General features: G+C 43.0%; 1 protein-coding gene across 1 annotated transcript in view; it reads right to left on the bottom strand.

The window, feature by feature from the left end:
• The window catches only part of plxna2 (plexin A2), a 169,628-nt gene extending 149,259 nt beyond the window's left edge, over positions 1–20,369 (bottom strand). Inside the window, exon 1 of the mRNA XM_044351917.1 lies at positions 19,685–20,369. The gene's annotated coding sequence lies outside the window, so the exon portion shown is untranslated. The remainder of the gene's footprint in view (positions 1–19,684) is intronic.
• Between the last annotated feature and the right edge of the window lie 568 nt (positions 20,370–20,937).

Here is a 20,937-nt window from a genome sequence, read left to right as displayed (position 1 = left end):
CTTCTTAACAATGCAGCCAAATTTGCTTGATCTCCTAAATTCATATTTACAGCGATTGTATTGCAGAAGATAAAGAACATAAACCAAAATCCGTTTACGCCGCTAAATCCATTGTTGTCGGATAGGAAAAGGAAATGGGAGATTGTAATTTCATGCCTTGGATTAATGTGTTATTCCCTGAATGATTAATGTAAAGCGTGAAATCTGAATGCTTAAGTAAAAGTGATACGCTACAAATCAAAGAGACAACTTGGAACAAAAATCAACAAACCAGTTAGCAAAAAAAAAAAAGAAAAAACATTTTGTTCATTGCATGGCCACTTGCACAGTAAAAATAGAAAGTTTAATCTTCCCTTAAGCGAGATCTTTTTCTATAGGAGTCTATAAAGAAGTGATTAGCAGCAGAGGTTACTCCATTAGTCTTCTCTCTTTGCTGCTATCAAGAGCAGAGATAATGAGAAGACTTGCTGGCATCTTGAGTTGTTGAGCTGGAGTTATATTTATACGTTTCTTTGTCCCAATAGGAAATGGATTTCTCTGCTCCATTGCCAACTCTATCTGTCAGCTTCCAAGAAACTAAACACATGTATTCTGCATCCATCCATCCATCCATCCTTCCAGCCACCACAAGGAAGTGACACAGTTGCAAAGTAGAGGGATAACATCCTCAGAAACCACAAACCCTCTGGTAACTACTATCATTTCACTCTGTTTGGTTTCCTGTGCTGTGGTGTTGGGGGTAGTTATCTTTCCTGATATTCCCTCCTATGACAGAATTCAAAATTCCATCATATTAATGGACTCTAATAATAAAGAGGAAATAGTTGCGGCATTAGCGTCACAAAGACTTCATAACATCAGAACAGTGCAAACATTACTTTTGCTAATTCACAACCCTCGTTGCACACATTTTTTTATATTGCCTTTTAACAAACTGCTTTGTGTTTGTTTATCTTCAGACATGGTATGTACTAGGCTCTGAGCTATGGCTAAAAGAGCTGTAATTTACTGGTGCATAGTAAATTAATGCGCACTTGTCCACGATTAAGCATGTGCTCTAGGGGCACTCTAACGCAGCACTTTGCATCCAGTGTTTAATAGCACTATCTTTGTTAGTGACCCATATCAGTGCACTTGCTCATGACCATCTGAGTTTAGAGGCCTGCAGCGAGGCCCTCAATTGCCTTTCACTGAATTGCTCCCATTGAAAGCAGTCACAGTGCTTCATGACGCCTCAGCCTCTCTGAATTATTACTCCAATGAATGCATATAAAAGATTATTAAAACACACACCCCACACACATTTTGAGATGTTCCACAAAAAAAAGCATGTCATCATGACACAGGAAGAATCGAGTCTCAGCATAGCTGCCTACCCCTGAATGCAAACAAGGGCACGTGCATCTAATCTTTCCCTTTAACCCTGTCTCTGCTGAGCCCCCCCCCCCCCCCCCCCCCCCCCCCCCCTCCTGCTTCACACACTTCAAACTCTGTTTGAGCAAACACATGCTGGCATTACGCCTAAACCTATGACATCCACCAAGAGATTACAATGTCATTGTTATTCTAATGATTTTTGTTTCCCCTCCCACAGCCGCCACCTCCTCACAACACACAGGCGTGCACACATTTACTCTCATTCTCTTGTACAAGCTTAGACACGCACATATCCGCACCCACAATCAAAGGCATGCACGTATATAGACAGGGCCATGCAGACGACGTAGATGTACATAAATTATCCCGCTTTTTTTTTTCTCGAAACCTTGTTTCAGCTGACACAACTAACAGCCTCCGCGTACTTTTCCTATTAAATTGGAGGTTGAATCCTAAGGCGTGATCTTCTCAGGCAGTCCCTCTACCAGTAGCTATGTGCCGTACGCCTCATCATCGCTGTCTGTCATCCTGTGAACGCAGCTTTCTATTAGGAGGCATTTCCATAAATCTAAATTGTAAAGGGCCTCAGCAAGAGGAGAGGGAATCCTCGGCGGGCGTAGAAAACAAACAGAGTAGGATGTCACTGGAGGCCACAGGATCAGATAGCTCACTTCAGCTCACATACAGATTGGAACTGAATCAGGCTCTTTGATTGACACCATACACATTTTATCAAATCGGGGGGCCTTCACTATCCCTGAAGCATGTTGCAGACGCTGCTTATCCTGTCACTTTGAAAGTTAATATAGTGGTATAATGAAAGCCGTAAGGGAAAGGATGCAGCTGTGCGACATAAAAGGTAAACTTACTATGGTGCGGTGTGTTTCAGTGACTGGTGAATTTGAATTGAATGATGTAAATATAAATTATTAATGACAGGAGATATACAGACATACAATATCATGGACAGCTGTCAAATGTGAATCTCCCGCAGTCAAAAGGAAAGTTAAATTACTGTTGAGGCTGATGTACTGATTCTGTGAGGCGATAGCTGTAGTAATTGGTCATTTTTTAATCTGTGACCTTGTTTTATTGGACCACACTAAAGTATAAAGTGTACATAATATTTTGTCCCCTATTATATAGTTATAAAGTTATGAATAAAACAAGATAGGAAAATTAATTCGACTAATCTCCTAAATGAAATGATAAGTTTAGCAATGCTGTTATTTTTATTTCTCCTTTCTGAGGCAAATCTGGAATAATGTGGTGTGTTTTTTTCCTGGCAAAATCTTATGCCGCATTTAAGAATTGTTGAAGCAGACAAATGGACTTGGCAAACTGAAGAACTTGGCTGGTGCACCAGGTAGCAGGTGCAAAGGACAGCCAAAGGGGCATTGGTCTGAGTGAGCAGGCAATTGTGCGTCCTGTGTGGAGTAGACTGGAATGAAATGAATGAGTGGCTCAGTTCGCCTGGCCTTGCTGCAATCAGATTACATAAACTCTAGGTCATTAATGTAATGCAGAGTTGAATATAATGAGGACTAGCTATGTTGAGGGTGGCTAAGCCAAGAAGATACTAATAACATTAACCCAAACTAACACACAGCCCACAGCATGACCTGTGTGTGAGTGCGTGTGTGTGTGTGTGTGTGTGTGTGTGCATTCAAACATTCAACATTATCATAGTATGTGTGTGTTGATGTATTTGCTTTCTTTCTCAACAGACTCTCCCTGCAGAGGTGTTATCTGCCTGCAGCTGCACTCTGCTAAACAAAGCCTGGACTCTGACCTTTGGTGTGCAGTTGCCCAATCAGAATGAGGCACCGATGGACCGAACCTTCTGTCAAATAAGCATGCCAAATCCGGAGTTAAGCACCCCCAAACCGCTCTGCAAGTGAGCTGAAATGTGTGAGATTAAGCGCTCCTCCCATGCAGTGTGCATGAAACATTGTAGGTTCACGGAAGCAGACAAATGAAGACGATCACATGAAAAAAAATGGCTTCCGTTTCAGTAGCCACATACAGTATATCCCCACGCGTTCACGCGCTCCCCCACCCCCCTGCCTTCATCATTTGTCTCATCGGGATCACTTGTGCTGGAGCATGGCTCACTGGCCAAGGCGACTGCTGCTGGAGGGATTGGAAGAGGGGAGAAGGATAGAGAGGGAAGAGGAAAAGGGGGAGGGTGAGCAATAAAATACAGCAAGAGAAGAATTGAGATAAGGGGGCAGAAACGGTGAATGATGGCCTGCGAAAGTGAGCGAGGAGGACAAAAACAAAACGGCGCCCCAAGTTTGAGTGTGTGAAACAGAGATAGAGAGATGAAAGAAAGACAGGGAGAGGAGGACAGACGGAGGAAGAAGGGAAGGGAAGGAAGGAAGGAAGGAAGGAAGAAGAGGGAGCCATGCAGCCATTACTCCAGCTGGGTAACAAGCCGTTGCAGCTACAGCAGCAGCCACAACTCCAGAAGCTGGCACGGTACGTCCACTATTATCTGGAGCAAATTTACACAGCCTGGCTGGCACACTTGAGAGCGAGTGGGAGGGGAAGGGGGGGGGGGGGCTGGTCAAAGAGCGAGAGGATTGAGAAGAGCAGACATGTAGAAAAAAAGGAAGTGAGCAAAAATCTAGATAGTACTATTATTTCGGTCTAAATGTATACTATATGTACTCATTAGACAATGAAACCTGTTATTTCACTCAGCAGGCACCAACCAAAATCCGGAATGGTTATGTAAGAGTTTCTGGGAGGAAGGAAAAAATGATAGGAATCCTGTCAGTCAAAGTAATCCCTTCAATTTCTCCTGCTACTGTTTCATCTAAGGACTGTATGATATAGCCCCGGTCTAGCTCTGTAATCACATGCTGGCTGAGAGGATGAGGCTACTCTGGGCTGGCTAACACCCAGGTACTGGAAACGCAGCAGGAAACACACTCTTCCACTGAGCTCTTCCATCAAAAGCATCACCATGAATTGCAACGTGGCTTAAAGGGGTAGGTTAGATGGATAAGGGAGTATATGGTGTGTTATTTCTTACATGATGATATACAACTCCCATGGACTGGGGGCTGTGATCCAACTCTCATGATGTAATACAGACATGTAACCGTGAATGCTTAGTGGGCCAGCTGTAGCTCTATCTATGCTAAAATCAATTATCTGTCAATGCAATTAACAACACAGTAGAGTACGTGTGATCTCTATTCCCCCACCGCTCTAAATCCTGGAACAGCATCCGTAGCACTGGCACAGTAAGTAAAAAAAACTAAACACTATGCAAAGACACATTAAACATCCATTGATCCTCCGTGAAGCTCATGAGAGTTAAAGCCCAGTTTAATGATAAAGCAACAGACAGTCAGTTGTTCATCTCAGCTGTCATGTGATTGATGATGTCTACAGCTGTGTTTTTAGCGTGGGTGTGTGTTCATACAAACGCTGCTGTCTCTCTGTGTCAGTGTGTACGTAGTCAACTTAATTCCTCACACAGAGGCGGGACGACAGAATTATCTCTGGGACCCTCTCCGCTGAGTTAATGATGTTTACAGCTAGCCAGGTTCCTTCACGGACATTTTGACAAAAACAGCGAGACTGTATAAACAAATACTTGGCTTCCAGATGTGAAAAGTTTCCCGTTGTTACATAGAAAGCTTGGACAAGGTCTATGGCTTGCATGTCGTAGCCTCACTCGCAGTCCTAGGGTCCAGCAGTAGCTTCACACGCACGGCTACAGGAGCTCATCTCAGGCTCATGACTGATTTATAACAGATGACTCACTTGTGAGGAGTTAAAACCGACTAACCCCGGTGACCTGGACTTCTTCTCTCCAGACAGTGTGCAAGAGTATAAACATCGCGCCTTGTCCTCATTGTCTGCTGCCTTGACTTCACACCAAACTAGATTAAGGGTCAAAGAAGGCCAAACATTAGAGTCTGACCAAAGCCAGACAGCCTTTGTGAAATAACTGCACAGATAAGGCTTCCTGTGAAAACCTTAAGAAAGAGCAGTTTAAGTCTGTGTCTGTTCATAGTAGCGATGGTAACAACACTTGAAAACTTGAGACATGCACATAAAATGATGTTATGAACAGTGTGAGAAACCTTTCGCTCATATCATAGAGTGAATAATCTTGACATTTCCACACAATTGTAACAGCATAAATTTCAGTTAATGTAGTGATTGTATTGTTGGTTATGTAAACTTTTCCAGGAGGAAGGAAACCTTCACTCATTGTGTTCGAGACCTCCTGTGACCCTTTACATAGCGGTGCCTGCCTCTCAAATACACACTGCTGTCTGAGGACCATTAAGGCCTATTTTCAGGCCCTTTCTGCCGCACATATAACAGATGCATTATCACACAATCGCAGAGGGTTCAGTCTCCCTCCTGCTCTCTCAGTCTTTTTCTCTCTCAACCTCAGCCTGGTAGAAGCCCCTCTAATTTAATCAGAGGTGATAAAACACCACAAAATCAAGTCTACGGCTAGTTACTTAGCCCAATCTACCTTTGGATGAGAGGCAATAACAGCATGTGGTGAGGAAATCGGGTGCTTACTCACACAGAAGGATACATGCCTAGCAAGCAGAATGCACTCTTTCTGTGAAGAGTCGGTGCTCAACAGACTACAAAGCGCAACAATAGTATTCATCTCACTGTGTGTGTATACAGCAGACTTTAGAGTTATTTTAACTGGCAGCAAGGGTTTGAATAGAGTCCACGTGTCACTGTTGTAGCAACATTGTAATATATTCCACTAACAAATCTTGACTTTCAAATAAATGAACTCTGTGTGTTTACTGACCAGAGAGTTGAGACATTCGTAATGTAATGGCCACATGTTATAAGACCAGTCAATGAGCAGTGTTGCAAGATAGAGTGAAACTGTGTATGACATCACCCATTCTAGAATAGAAACTGTTCTGGACTCCTTCTGGACAATTCTGGAGATGATTTCAGTCTAGCATGTAAGGAAGCAAAGTTACAAAACTGCTGCCACAGACCACAGCTCAGAGAAAAGCTTACACTACATTTGTATGCAAGTCCAACTAGGACTTGCATTGAATATGAATAATAAAACAGTAGTGAGCGCTGCAGTAAGCATTAGCTCAGCCTTGAACATGCTGGCTGTATAAAAAATCCACCTGATCGTCCTCTGGAGTGCGGCAGCTGCTGCCAGGCCATGCCAGGACAGGACAGGAGTAGGATGGGACAGAGCTCAGAGAGCAAGCTGGCTTACTGACTGAGTGACTTGCTGGATCAGTGCTGAAGTGCACAGGCATGCCTTCCGGCCTGTTCCGTGTGAACCCCACACAGGATGGAGTGCTGGCTGGGATACGGTGGAAAATCAGCACTGGCTGGCTTCCTGTGAGCCAGTGTCCTGAGAGTCAAGCGGGCATATTACCACAGTTAGCACTTTTCTAACAACACACTAGTGTGACATTTTAAGGCAGAAAGTTATAAACTGCAAAATATATCAGATGTTCTATGCACTACATCACACTACACAATTACACTGCTGTACTAATGATTATTAAAGTATCACAAGTAGTAAGAATTTGGCCTACATTTTTCTTTGATGAAAAATAAAAAGAGCATTTTTGAAACTCAGCAAAAATATATAAAAAGCATGTTCACAGCAGTGACATATAGCATGTGCCCTGAAATACAGGCATGCACGAAATAATGTGAAGCACATTTATTACACGTGGCACAACTGCTCCCCACCTGCTTACAGTGAAATGGGTGAGCAGTAGGGAGGTGGGAGGTGGAAGGAAGGAATGTCATGGTGACCTAGAAGGTCTATGATGAAAAATAGAGTGTAGGCAGAGTAATAGCAATGCTGTGAAGGTTGACTATTGTACTGTATAATATGCAAGAGATGGAGGAAGTGTTTATACGAGCATTACTGTCCACCACTGTGATGAAGCACAGAGAAACAGCAAATGCTCGGAAGGGAAAGAGGTCCAATACTCATTATGTTCAAAGTCATGGGGACAGGAGGGAAAAGAGAAAATGATGGCCCTGTAGACATCTCTGGATTATATTTTGTGGCCTTAAACAGCCAGGCAATACTGAAAAACCTTGGACACCACAGACTACTATATTCCTAGCGTGCTTCTTTCTTGCTTCGACCTCCCCTCACCCTTTTTCCTTTTCTCTCGTCATTACAGCTGCAGTAACTCTGGGCTAGGGCTCTGGCCTTTTTGGTGAACCAAGGAAAGTCAAGCAGCCTGAAATGACATAGAGGTGACGGTGGTAACTGCAGTGAAGCAGACATGTAGGATGCTTACACTGTACAAGATTCCTTGCTGTCAGATCTGCTCTGACTCTGTCAGAGCTGTATGAAGAGCTACTACACCCTGTCCACTACATCAGTGCACCTGGGAATGAGTGCTCCACACTCATCTTCACAGGCCAGAGGCTCCTGAGTCTGTCCCCTGCTCAGCTGTAGACATAACAAGGAGGTAGTCAGGCCATCCATATTCTTTAGACAGACACTGGTGAGCATATTTTATATGTGGCCACTGAGCCCTATACAACTGTCCGTCAGTATTCTTCTTGTGCTACATCTTGATATAGTCAGCATAGAGGCTTGGATCTCTGGAAAGCATGTCACTGATGTAATCACACACACTTGCATGCACATAAGCGGGTCTTGAGGGGGGAAAAACATTGACATTCAGAGCAGGAATTGTCTAAATCCAGCTCTAGTTTGAAATGGACTGTAATTCTTATGATGCTTTGACTGCACATCATGTAAAATGTTGGGCGAGAGAAATACATGTATAAAGGGCTTAAGTGTAACAGCTCTCCAGTGGAGTATCCTGCATTGCATTAGTCACCAGATCACATTTACAAGTACAGCTTCTCTCTCCTTCTCTGAAGCTGAATGCAGCAGTTGCTTTCTGAGTATTAAGTTTGATCAAAGACTAATCTCCGCTAGTAAGATGATTAAAATTAGCATCTGTTTCATTGTTGAGGAAGTGAGACTGGTTGGGACAAGATCGTACAGTGCAACAGAGAGAGAGAGAGACACAGTCAAAAAGAGAGAGGCGAGAGAAAGAGCGACGAAGAGGCTAGACAGGGAAAGAGTGATATCAGAAGAAAAAAAAAAGAGCAATAAAGAACATGGACAGTCAGAGAAATAATAACTGAAAATAAATCAAATAAAAGAGCATTCCCATGCTTGGTCAGTATGACCAATGCCAAAAACCCAGGCGATCTGAATTCCTCTGTGGCGGCTTTTACCTCGCATTAACTTTTTCCTTAGACCGCACACATAGATGATGAAGCTGAGGGAGGGACTCTGTGGCTTGACTGCTTTAAAAGCGATCATACTGGGCCACGGGTTTAGCGAAGCATTAAAATGAGGCTTCGGCAAGCAAGCCAGCCCCTCTCCATCCAATTGAGAGATGTAACTGAAACCTCTCGATGATAAGTATGCTGTGGCAGAGGATACGATGAAATTGATGCCCATGTTAAGAGTCAGCATAAACACAGCAGTGGGCAGCCTGAGTATTTCCTTCGATCACCACATTCTGTCATTTCTGAGTTGGGGGAGATGGGGGCAAAACATGGGGTAGGGTACTTGGCAGTCGCCCTCTTAGCCAAACAAAACAACCCTGCTGCTGCTGCTCACCATAAGCTGCATCAGCAGTGGGCAAAACATATAATCATACTCCAGCAAGAAAACTGCAATAACAGGAAAGAGAAAAACGATAAAAATCAACTATTTGCTACCCTCGAGAAAATGTAACGAAGGGGAAAAAAAAGCCCCATTCAGCATTTCATCAGTAACATAAATAGGAGCAGCTGGGGCAAACTAACATGCTGAAGTGGGCTAATTAGGACACTTGGTGGTTGGTTCACTGCTGTTTCAGTCTGGCTGGGACCGACTAGGAGTCAATGAGAGAGTTTTCCCATAAGTCTGGAGTATTACACTTCCACACACACCTAGATCGTCTACAAGCCCATACCGCACATCCTGTGAGATCGCCGAAGCAGAGGGCTAGTCAGTCAGCTATTCTCAAGCTTTCTTTTATCTTCAACTAACCCTGACACTTAGTTATACCTGTGCCTGGCACACAGCGCCCTTGACTTCTATGAAAACAGTTCTGCCTTCCTGTTCCGTCCCTCCCTTCCAGCTTCCTCTCCTCTTCCTGTCTGACTCAGTGTCACAAGTTACAAACCCAGGCCTCCCTGTTTCTTCCTCTGTTTTGGCTTGGCATGCTGGATGCTTGTTAAAGTCAGCTCTCTCTGTGCAACGAGAGTAACCCTTGACCTTTAACAGTCATGAGGTCAATGTATGGTCCTGCAGGAGCAATATGTCCATTTGTCTTTTACAGGCGTTCACTTTAAAAAGTTGGTCGTATGCGTCCAATTTGTACATTTTTATCATCATCTGAATCAGAAGTCAGTCTCTAATCAACATGCCATTTTTTTCAGATTAATTATCAATGATAGCATCTTCCTCAAGTGCAGAGAAAGCTTTTGGATGACACTTCTCAGTGTTGCTCAGCGTTTCAGTTAAATTAAGTCATATCTATGCAGCTAATGCCCTTTAGATAGGGCAGTTATTGCGCGACTAATTCATCTCCATTTCCTTTCATTTAAAGACTTTCCTTGTAAAGACTCTTTATTGCCAAATGTTACAAGCAGCTCAGACATTGCATTATATTAGAAACAGGTTCCTTTTGTTGCACTGGTGCTGCTATAAAAGAACAGCACTAAAACAATGTAACAATGACTCCAGCAGTAAAATCAGCCTGGCTTTCATTCTACTGTGTACGGTTTATTCTCTTTTCTTCACTTCTCTTTTTTCTGATTGGTTGCATCAAAGAGTAGTGAGAGGTAGGGTTGTTTACCTTGAAACAGAGCTACAGTACATTCTCTTTTTTTTCACTTCCCTTTTACTGATTGGTTGCGTTAAAGAGTAGCGAGAGGTGGGGTTGTTTACCTTGAAACAGAGCTACTGTACATGTAAAGAGCCTCAGGGAGCAAGGTAGGCAGACACACAGCATTTCACTTTTTCAAACCTTAAGCCATTGAAGCTAATGCTTTGTACAACACAACCCATGAACACTGTAGCCTTGGCAAAATAAACAGAGGCAAGGTGTCCTTTATCTGGCTCGTCAATGTCTGCACAAAAGGAATCCATGAAGGATTTAAATCGTGGTAAAAGGAAGTGCGTGCACTCAAATGAGTAAGAATGCACTAATGTGTACTTAGGACCACAGGGAGGGGCTGGTGGGACCATTGCCCGGCAGGCCCTCCCTGATTTAATATTCTTTAAAAAATTTAAATTCTATTTTCCGATTCTTTTTTTTTGTCTGAGGATGCACGGCAGCAACGGGGGTTCAGGTCCCAAAACGCAGGTGAATGTGAAAATGTGCTGACATTTCCGAGCACATGCCAGTCCCCTCTGGCACCCCTCCACGCACCGAGCTCACTTTCACTGTTTCCCACTCCTCCACCCTCCCAAATAAACAGAAGAAAACGGATACAGGAAGCAGAAGAGCGGGAGGAAGGAGGACATGGAGGAGATGACGCTCTATACTGTTAACCACCGGCGTTGAAAAAAAAACAAAAAACAAACCATTTAATATACTCCTTAAAAAGACAAAAAAAATAATAATGCATAATTGTATTGATCAAACCTCCCTCTTCAGTGATATGTGAAGTTGTAGTTAAATGTGTAAAAATAATACATTTAAATTTGTTTATATTCAACATGATGTTCACAGAAATAATGCCTGAAAGATTGTACATGCTTTGTAATAAAATGCAAATTCGCCTCACCTATTCACCCCTGTCAGGTTGAACAAGAAATGTGGGGGAGGGCTTGCGGCAGCGAGGCGATGAAGCTTGTGCAAAATACTTAATAGTAAACATGGTACCTACAAGCTCTGAGATGCCTTCCTCAATGAGAAAAAAAAAAAATCTTCTTATGTCCCAGCTTTACACTTGTTCTCCCTGAGAGATGAATAAGGAAATCGAGGTGTTGTCTGGTAAAACCAAGGCTGTATTGGCAGTAACATGTCAAATATCCTTTGAACGCACCTTCTGTGTGTATCAACTGGTTAACAGCATTAGCTTCCATGGTGTAAATCCCTAACTGTTGCAGATTAAGACAAGAAAGGATGCTCATTCATTGCTTTCAAGTACAAACCTGCCCAGTCCTCTGCCTTTCTCACTCTCTCCACTCACTTCCCTCCCTTCTCTTCTACCTCTCCCTTAGGCAGGCAACTGTTTCAGAGCAGTCATATTTAATCAACATCTCCACGGACAACACAGGGATTTCAAGACCTCTGCTGCAAAAGGCTCGGCTGTCACACTCAAAATAATTGTCTTAGATACCCTGATTCATTCTCCTTAAACACTACAGAAACGAACGCCACTGACCCACATTGCAACTGATGTGTGAAGATGTAGTGATTTTTGATTATGTGTTGTGCACGGCGTGACATCACGTCATGTCACTTATTCTATGTTAATGACTTTCTTTGCATCTACTGTAGGTTACATGAAGACGCCGCTGTCATGTTTCACATTTCATTGGTTATGACAGAGGCAGAATAATGTGTCTGTCTGGACGAGCTCCCGCTGTTCCATGCGGAGTACATGCGGTGTTTCCTTCTGATAGCAAGGGGCAGTAGGAAGCAAGAGTAGTGAAACAACAACATCCAACTTCCCCTATGATAGATTCATCTTGATAATGTTTGGCTGGCAAGAACAAATACCAGTCATTCGGCAGGCACACTGTTACTGTAGCTCAATTTAGTTTGTACAGCATGAATCACAATGGCAATTTTGTTGATATTGTTTGATAAGACCGGCCTGAAATGCATTGAGAGAAAAACAGGATTTATTGTTCCTCAGTATCCCACACATTCCACAAAGCCCTATGCTTATGGTTTACAGAGCTATAACTGTAGAAGTCAGGCAGAGGTCAAGATCAACAACAAAAGCTGTTACATTCATGAAGTGTTATTAACAGTTTTGCCCTGAGCATGCCAGGAAAGCTACGACTCACCCTCCGCGTGGACTTCGTGTGGGCTCTATGACAAGTAGCCTCCCTTTTTTAAGTACCTTTCATCCCTTTTCTCCCATTGTCTGCAATATGTGGATCAGAGTCATGTATTCATGCATAAACATAACTGTTATCCCAGGAGAGAATTAATTTCCCCTGGACTGGACACTATAAATCACCTTGGGCCAAAGTAAAGAGTCTGGAGCTACAGGACTGGCGGCAGTAGCTTTAGACCAAACTTTTTTCCATGAAACATCCAAGAACCTTCTTTCTCAGTACCTTCAAAACATGACTAAGCATTCGAGTTAAACAAAAACATGGACCTTCCATGTTCTTAAGTCATATTTTTTGTTCCACTATCAGCAGTCAACTCATTCAGTATTTGCCTTTATGCTTCTATCAACGTCGCGGGGAAATAAGACGCCACATTCTATGTTTTGAAGTTGTGGGAGTTTCGAGGTCTTTCATCATCAATTTAGCACAATTTACTTTGGTGTACAACAGTGGGACAAGTTTGTCAAGAGGATATGTGAGAGTGTGTGTGTGTGTGTTTGTGTGTGTGTGTGTGACAGAGAAAGAGAGAGAAAGGGAACAAGAGAGAGTAGAAAGAGGGAGGACTTTTCCAGACAGGGCCTCTGCTTGCTATCTCACTCAGGAATGAATTTGGAAGGCCTTATTTTCCATTTTCTTTTCTTCTCTTTTCTCCTCTCTGCTGAGGGTTGAGGATGAGTTAAAGCTCACACTTAGAGGAGCTATCCACCATCCACCCTGATAAGGCTACGGCTGACTGCAAAATAGTAACAATGCAGGGAGAGCATGGGTGCAGGTACCTACATGTCACTGAGCCTTGGAGGGAGGGAATCTGAGTGATGTGTTGCCTTCAACCCCATAGTAAGAAAAGTTAATACAATAAGACAGCAAGACATACTCCTTCAAAACCAGCATAGAGAGAATTAAGTTAATGTAAATACAGTGAGCCGCTGGATTTTTACTATTCTTGGGCAAATACTAGCATGAGTCAATCTTGTAAGAAAATTACACCTTGCTTTGAAATGCCTGAGAGACCTAATGGGCATAATAGGTTCTTTTGAACTGAAAGTGGTCCTAGTTGTAATTGGGCCGCAGTGTATACAGTAGAGGGACAAAGCCGGTGTTGGCCGGACTCCCCTATGGCACATGATGAGTCTAGACAAGCAATGTCTGCACCCCTTTTCTGCAGTAACCATGGCGACAGTAGCAGGCAGGGGCATCCTCATCACCAGGGGGCAGTGTGGGCTGCGCAGCATGGTGTTGCCCTTACTGCCTACCCAGGTGCCTCATCTTCAACACACACACACACACACACACACACACACACACACACACAAAAGACACATGTGTCATGCAGTCAAACAAAAATAAATTAAAATAGACACAAACACACACAGCCAAGCACAAATTACACACACACAAACACACACACACACTGTCATCTGCTCCTGACAGCTGCCCCTCGGCGTCTAACACAAACCTCCCCCCCCTCCCACCACCCACCTCCCAACTCTGCCTCTCTCTCTCCCGCTCCCTTTTGTTGCTCACTTATTGTCAACTTACCACCAAACAAAAACGCACATCCTCCCATGACACCAGCTAATTGATTATTGATGGTGCCAGGCTAAACTGACTTATATTCAAACGGATGTGAAAAGAGAAAACGGTAGAGACAATGCATTCAGGGCCATTTCATGAAAATGAAGTAAGTCAAGGCATTTGTATGTAAAGCTCCAGGTCTTTCTTCCCCTCTCTCTTTTTGTTGTTGTTGCTTTGATAAGCTGCTCAGGCTGCACTGGGCAGCTTTGAGAGCAGTTTGAGGGCTAAGGCGACTGAGGGGGAGCAATGTAGGTAGTGTTCTGGAAACAAGCTACCAGTCGACCGTGCTTGAAAGGAAAAAACAAAAAAATCATAACAGCCCTTGTGGCTTGCTGGGTTGACAGTCTGACTTCCAACCGGCGTGAAGATCAGTGACAAACAAACAGCCAGACTTGTTATTCTGCGGGTCCCTGTGCCAGGATTGTTGCCCTTATCGCTGGCATCGCATAATTTTGTTACACGTGCAAAAATATAGGATGGCTTGTGACAGCAGAGATCAGATAAAGAGTGAGAGCGCCTGGGCAGGGGAATGTGGAGATGGGCCTGAATGCCTAAACAGGCTGTTGTCATGTGAGCGAGAGAGACTGATGATTGTAGCAGGCAGATTGAGGCACTAAAGAATGGCAGAGGCGAGGGATCCTGTCCCATGGAAATGTGTCATGAAGGCAGTTCCATTAACATCTTAATAAAGGCTTCCCATGCCCTGGAGAGCCCTCGTGAGCAGACTGCCTTCTCCACTCACATAGGGGCCCAAAGCCGCTCTCGCAGCACGTCAACGAAAGAACATTTAAGTTCTGCCAGTATTGCATTGTGAGGGTGTTAGGCTTCCCAAAAGAGTAGCCTAAATGCCTACCCACAAACATGCTCCACTAAATTCCTTTATTCCCCTTTCCCTCTACTTTCATTTACTGTCCATTTCTCCATCTGCTGGATTCAGCGGTCGTACAAAAGGCTTTGTTTCAGCAAGCTGGCAAGCCTTTGGGACAGCAGAGTGCACACTGGGGTTCATTGCTAACTTGCTGCCATCAATAGAGGGAGCAGGATCTGGACTGGCCACGGTTGCGCCTGGCAGAGGGACGACTGTTAACCATTCCCCGCCGGTACTCTGATGAGACCAGCTAGAGCCTGTGGGGGAGCTGTGGATACACACACACACACGGAGGCAAAAGACAGCCAGCATCCTGACTGAGACTGGGGAATGAACTTTCTCAACAGGTCTATCACAAGAAAAGTCTAAACACAGTCGAACACCACAGCAGTAAAGGTGGCTTTTTTTTCCGCGAGTACTCACAGCATTATAAAAAAAAAAGATACAGTCTCCCTGTGTATCATGAAAAATGAAATGCAAAGGAGTGGCATTGATTTTTGCACTCTGTGCTATGTGTTGCTCATACTGGGCAAGCTGCTACTTAACATTGTTGTGGCCTGTAGTCATCAATTTAAAATGGTTTCAACAATTCAATAAGTCACTGAAGGCTATACGCACAACTACTCAAGATGATGAAAATGGTTACAGCAGCATGACTAGACCATTAAATGTAGCCCTGTGGTGTTTTCTAACATCTGCTATTGTGTGAGAATTACCAAAGAGTAACGCTGTATCTTAAGATCTCTGATACGTATCTGTGTGTTTATGATATTAGGGGAACATCTTTTGATGATTTTGACTCTTTGGCACAAAGCAGATGGACAGACTGAGTGTTGGGATGCATCAAAATGTATATGCATCAAATGTATTCTAATAAAGGCACACAGTGTTAGCTAGAACTTTTGGACAAAGTTTGGACAACACCATCTACTTCTCCATGAAAGAGATCTAATATTCATCTATTTACTGAAGAGAGTCGGAAAACAAGTTGGCTTTTCTTCGCTTTCTAATGCAAATTCTATTTCCATCACCCATTGCGCAAGCTCTCTGATGTCAGTTTCCAATTCTAGCCTGATATCTGAGTATCAGTATCAGAGTCACTTCCTCAAAGTTTAGTGACATCTTATACCAGATGCGGTGAGATAAACTTCCTCCACTCCTGACTCAACATATCAGAGTACTGCCTCTACAACCAGCAACAGCTTAAACGAACATTTGTTTGAATAATCATCGCCTAGAGAGACTGTTTCTACTGCTAAATCTAGTGCTTGAAACATCAGAAACAGGTAAATCCGGAAGAGAGACGGCAAGCACATGAGATGTGAATGGAGCAGTCTACTGCCTGGATGAAGAGAAAGAAGCTGTTGTGATCTTCTTCTTCTTTTCACTGAAGCCAGACCCTTCACACACTAAATGTTCTCCCTGGCTACACTCCACTTGATCAATGTCACCACCGATCCAGATCTCCCTTACGTCAATCCTCACACGTACGCTCTCGCCATAAATGCGGATTCCCAGACAAACATGCGCATATAACAAGGCCGAGAGAGCGGAGTGTGTGTGGGTCAAGGAGATTGAGATCTCTGTTGTGACAGCTGGACAGTTGAGAGGTTCAGATAAACAGCCCACAGTGAGGGAAGACTTGGAGGCCAATTGCATTAAAACAAACACTCACTCACTATTTGTACACTCCAGCAGATAGGAAAGGGAGGACGTATATCAAGGGGAAGAATGAGTCAGTGAACTCACAAAGCACCATTATCTGCATGTGTTTGCATGCGTGTATGTGTGTGCAGGCAAAAGACAGTTGGGATGGTGGGGGTTGCTGTATGTGGAAGGGGGGGTGGAGTGGGGGGGTGGTGGTGGGTGGGTGGGTGGGGGGGGAATGGGCTTCGTTCAGAATACACAGCCGCTGAGCGCATTTGCAGTATTCACTCATTAAGAAATAGGTCAAGGATTCTGCCTGCATGCGTAGCGACTTGTCAAAATCTCTCAAGCTAAACTGTGGTGAGTCTGGCTGCCTTAAGGGGGGAATCCAAAGAGGAGCAAGCAGTGTGCTGTGTGAATGCTGGTGGTGACACAGCACACAGAAAAAAAAAAAACATTAACAACTCATTCAGTAGCAAATCATGCAGTTAAAAAATTTGTTAGTAATATAATCACAGTTGTTGAGCGGTTTAAGTGGAAGGAGAGAGGCTTGTGTGCTCGCATTGTGGCCCCGATAATTAACTCAGCTCATCGTTTAGGCTCTTTGCTCTTCATCAACAGAGGACGCTCTTGAGCCATGTGTGCCAATCAACAGAGCCGGTCGCAGATACTCATACTGTAGATGCTGATGGTGGTGATGGTAGCTGTGGCGATAGAAAGTCTTGTATGGAATGTAATGATGCTTTAGATACTCAATCCAGAGGGTACGTTTTAGATGACTAGTTCCTCTTAAAAACATTTCATTTCATAGTCAGTGGTCACGTATCTGTACACAAAAACAGATACTCCAAAAGTCAAGATGAAATGTTTACAGTGAAGGCAAAAATCCTGCGCAATCCTGACTAAAATGAATCAATCTTGTATTTGAGCACAAGGTGAAAACACTGCTATTAAAGAACGCAACACCTGGGGAAATGTGCTAGTCTTAAACAGACTTATGCAAATCACTCCAGTATCAGAAATACTAAGTACAGAACACCTTGCTGACCACACAGCTCCGCCGTAAATCCAATCAAAAATATTGCAGCCCCCTACAGAGAGGTGAAATGGAGAGGCAGAGGCAAAGAAACATCAACCGTTACTCCACAAAGCTCGATGTAAGTTTGTCCAGTCGAAGCAATTTCTCTCCAGCTTGGTGAGGTTAACCTTATTGATTGGATGAATGTGTGATGTTGTGGTTCTCAAAAGGCTTTCTGGGACGGCCTGTCTTCAAAGGTATCACTTGAAAGTGATTCATTGAGCAGAATTCTTAACGTCTTTGCTCATATCCTCCATTATTTAGAAAGAGAACAAACTGAGTGATTCATCGTCTTCAGAATAAACCGGGACCATCAACAACAGCTTTGGACATATTATTAACAGCAATTTACTTGCATGATCTTGTCTTCAAAGAAACAAGTTAGCAGCAATAAACTTGAGTCATATAATGTGAGTGTGGGATCATAAATGGTAAAAAAAAAAAAAAAAATTGAGCCAAAGCAGAGCTAATAGAAGTGTATAAAAGAGTCACATAACAGCTTCCGTACAGCTAACTGGTCAGTGAGGCTGATTGCTCAGCGGTAGATGTCAGTGATTTTTTTTCTTTTCATTACATTGGAGTTAATTAGGTGAATATAATCAGCATGTGATAATCAAACTGATGCTGAGTGCTGGTTTGTTCTTCCAAAGGCAGCAATTTCCACCCTGGTGGCTGCTTTGGGGTCAAATCGAGAGTTTCACTTTGAGATGGATATTAAAATAATGATGTGAGTGGGTCACGCTTCAGATGCACAAAAAAAACGTGATTTCACCAAGAAGGAGCGGGTTTTGATTGCACGGGCAGAGGGATTAATATGCTACCCATCAGCCGTGGCAGATGTAAGTTATTTTCATGCAAATGTAAGGCAATTTTCTACTTAAGACAACATTTATTTTCTTTAGAGTCATTGTCATGGGTGCTTGCCGGAGCGCTGGCGGTGTGACAGAGAATGAAGATTTGTAGGTGCATCTGCTGAATTGGACAGATGAGGTCTCGAGTCAATCTGGAACCCTAAATTGATGCCAGTTGGCAACAATATATCAGATAGTTGTTCTTTTGTTGCAATTTGGGTTTTTTTTTTTGGTTACGCCACTTGAGAAGAGGAGATAACAACCGTACATGCAAAGAATTTAGATGATGTGAACTAGATCAGTGACATTGTGAAACTAATTTGCACTTTTAGTGAACACAAAAACGGAGAGAGAATGATAATCACTCCCGACTACAAACTCACAGTTCACTTGTTGCAGTGACACACAGGTCCAGGTGTGTAGCCCGCTACCAGTCGGCATATTACATCTAAAATGGTTTATGTGCCGCCTGAAGTATTCTATAAATATATATCTCGCAGACACTGTGAACATGGCTGTGTAATACTGAGCTCACAGTCAAGGTCAACAAATCAAAACCATTAGACAGTCTAGCACTGTGATGATTGCTGGCATTAGGACATAAAGACACTAAAAATAACTCTGCCGGTCAACTAACTTCATTAAATACAGTAGAACAGGATCTCACTTACACAAACCAGAGGCAGCTCATCAGCAAGAAAGATGACAACTGGAAGTAGCATCTCTGTAGCACCAGTTGTAACTCAATAATAATGGTGTATTATAAGGCAGCTAAATTCTAATAAATGAGAATAGAGCATAAACGGTGGTGATGTCCAGAATCCAGGACAACACCTGTGAGTAAAGCATACTGTAGATGCAAAAAAAAAAAAAAAAAACAGCTCCAATGCAATTATTTTTACAAGCACAAAAGCATAAACCATACCTTTTATGGTCACACCTCATCATTCATTTAGGCGTCAAAGAGTTGTGGAAAAGCCACAATGAAATATTGAAACGGGCTGCTACCTTATCAGAGCCTGCAGCCTGAAATGAAAAATGTCTCTCTTCAGTTGTCTCTCCGCAGTGTCGGAAATGAGCTCTTAACGGAACAGTGTGGCTGTTTTTTTTTTTTTTTTGTTTGTACTACATATGACAGTCGTGTGGGATTTAAACGTAATATTTAAACGGATTTAGCCTAAACGAGCGTGTTGATCACTCACCTCTTCATTTAAACTGGATCTCCTGGTTATCCTTTTCCCTCCAGCGCGGCTGCTGCTGTCTTCTGGGTTTTAACTGATGCGCTAGACTCTCACATCCACAGTAAAAAAAAAAAAAAAAAAAAAAGAAAAAAGAAAAAAAAAAAGAAAAAATGTTTCCAAATGCTCTATCTGGACAAAGTCTGCCTTTTTTTTCGGAGATGCTTGAATAATTCTACCTCCACTACTTCATCCAATTCTTGATTATTTCAGCCTACGTAACCTGTTAAGCGGCGGTGGCGGCGGCGTCATTCATTCAAGTAAAAAAAAAACCTTCATTACCGCGAGTAATCGCAAATTCACTGCCTAAACTTCGCAGTAGAGGCTTTACTGAACTGACCTCGTAATGTTACTTTACTAGACCGTGTCAATGAAACGGCACATTCCTTCAGTTCGGGATTCAGCGTCCTCCGGGCTGCTCTACTGTACGTGCAGGTTATGTACAAGCTGTGGCCAGGCTTGCCATAGTCCGACGGTTTAATTTCGCAGCGTCGGTTCAGACCCGCAGCGTGGCTTTCTCACAGGGGCTCTGCCGGACTGACACAGATTAGCGGCTCCATCAATGTACAGTAGTTGTGTGTACGCTGCCACTGGCACACTGCGCGTTTAAACCCAGCCCCCTCACACTCATTATGGTGTTAACTGTTTCCACCCAAAGAAACACATTAATAATAAATAAATTAAAGAAACATTTACGTACAATTCAAGAAATCAACAACACGTAGGACTATTTTTTTTAGAAGACTTTTTTTTTTCTTTCTTTTTAACACTTTTTAGCACTTTGTTGTTAACATAGGCCTAACACCATATTGCAGTTGGCACCATCCACCCACCTGTCAAAAAACACATTTCCAAAAAGATTCTCAATGAGTGACAATTATTCTGAAATTTCTAACACTCTAAGTATAATAAGTATTAGAAACTAAGTATATTTTGTAGTTTGGATTTCTTCCTTCAGTCTCTATAGAAAGGGACTATATTGTACAGATTCAAATGTCCCATCGGAAATCTTTACCTATAACCGGCTGAACTGATTAGATATTGATGCAATCGGATAGGTATTTATGAAAATACATTTTTCTTACCCATCACAGTTTTGTCTGCGCGGCACACACCACCAAACCACTCAGTGACGCTCTCCCATCCAACTCTGTTAGAATACTGCCATCTATAGACCAACCTTTGAACCTGCTTCTGCTCACATAAAAGTCTCTCTC

Source organism: Thunnus albacares, chromosome 5 (genome assembly GCF_914725855.1).
Source record: "Thunnus albacares chromosome 5, fThuAlb1.1, whole genome shotgun sequence".
Lineage (NCBI taxonomy): Eukaryota > Metazoa > Chordata > Actinopteri > Scombriformes > Scombridae > Thunnus > Thunnus albacares.
This window is presented reverse-complemented; position numbering and strand designations above follow the sequence as displayed.